Raw genomic sequence first — 1,826 nt, 5'->3', positions numbered from 1 at the left:
GCGCCTAGGGGGCGGGGGCGGGCGCCTGGGCAGAGAGCCGGCGCCTGCTTATTGGACTGCGGGCTTCCGGAAGTCCCGCCCTCCGGTCGTCACGGGCGGGAGACGCCGTCGCTCAGAACCACGTGCGGGGATAGAGGAGCATGAGGACCAATGAGAAGAGGGGTTGGAGCAGAGCAAGTTAACGGGATTGGGTAACGGGCAGAGCCAAGAGGCGTGACCCAGAGGCCTAATGGGAGCGGGGCGGAGGTTATGGGAGGTGAAAGGGGAAAGGTGGGAGGAGGGAAACGGGGGCTTTCAGGGAGTGGTGAGGCGGCCAGCCAAGCTTCTTCAGGGCGGGGCTTAGGGCAGAGGGGCGGGCCATAGGCCGCCACGGAAAGAGGGCTTTAAAAGTAGGAGGCAGGCCATTGGCTACCACCGAAAGGAGGCCTAATCAATGCAGGGGGCGGGGCCCTGAAAGCCGCCCGCTCCACGAGCCGGGGCTGAACGGAGGGCCGCAGGCCATTGGCTACCACTCGAAAGGGCCTCAAGGTAAGGAGCAGTCATTGGCTACCACAGGGGGCGGGGCTAAAGCAGCTGTTCGCCATTGGATATGGTGATAGAAGAGGTTCAACTCAAAATAGGGACGCGCCGTTGCCTGCCCGAGGGGCGGGGCTTGGGAGGGGCGGGACTTGAGGTGTTCTTTGGAGTAACAGCCACAGAGCGCACTGGCCAGGAACTTCTTCCCTCCCGGGAATGTCTTGAGCCGAGCCACGAGATACCCGTTATGCATATTCATTTTAGAAAGCTGTTGCGCACTGCGTGGCCAAATTCCTTAAACTCTGTGCCTTAGTCTACCGACCTATAAAATGGGACTCATAAGGATGCCTATCTTAGAGGGGCGTAAAAGTGAAAATTAGGGTGATTTCATCACCCCTAAAGCGCTGTGAAGTGTGCCTGGCAATCAGAAATACTGGGAGAACTAGAAGTTGTTAGCCACTTAATTTCTTTGTAATTAGGACCCTTTGTAGGAACTCAAAAGAGCCAGAGAGCTTAAGAAAATGCTGAGTAGTGGGGGAGGGAACAGGGAGGGTTTTTTGCAGGATGTGGTCTAACTGGAGACTGGCAGGATGAATAGAAATTGGTCAATACGGCGAAGTGGATACTGAGAGGGCGCTTAAGGCAGAGCTGATAGCAAGTGCAAACGCCTAAGCTAAAGATGATGGAGTGAATGAATGGGACAGGCAGGTAAGGCTCTAGGGGTCTACTGAGGACCTATTGTAGTGCCTTGTGGACATTTGTGAGAAGTTTAGCTTTTACTTTAGCTTCGGGTTCTTAAGTTTTTATTTTTTTTTAACGTTTTATTTATATTTGAGAGAGAGCACGAGTGGGGAAAGGGGCAGAGAGATATGGAGACATAATCAGAAGCAGTCTCCATCCAGGCTCCGAGCTGTCAGCACAGAGCCGGACACGGGGCTTGAACTCACTAACCATGAGGTCATGACCTGAGCTGAAGTCGGACGTTTAACCAGCTGAGCCACCCAGGCACCCCAAGTTTTTATTTATTTATTTTGAGAGAGACAGTGTGAGCAGGGAAGGGGCAGAGAGAGAAGGAGAGAGAATCCCACGCAGGCTCCACACTGTCAGCACAGAGCTGGATGCGGACTCCCAGCGAATCATGACCTGAGCAGCAACCAAGAGCCAGATTCCCAACCGACTGAGCCACCCAGGCACCCCTACTTTAGCTTCTTGGGAAAACATTGGACAGATTTGATCGCAGGGTACAAACATCATTCTTTAGTCTCAAGATACTTCCTTATACGTGTGAAATATATCTCAAAAATACTTTT

This window comes from Panthera onca, chromosome A2, assembly GCF_046562875.1.
Source record: "Panthera onca isolate mPanOnc1 chromosome A2, mPanOnc1 haplotype 2, whole genome shotgun sequence".
NCBI classification, from domain to species: domain Eukaryota; kingdom Metazoa; phylum Chordata; class Mammalia; order Carnivora; family Felidae; genus Panthera; species Panthera onca.
The sequence above is the reverse complement of the archived record's forward strand: the minus strand, read 5'-3'. Positions refer to the sequence as shown.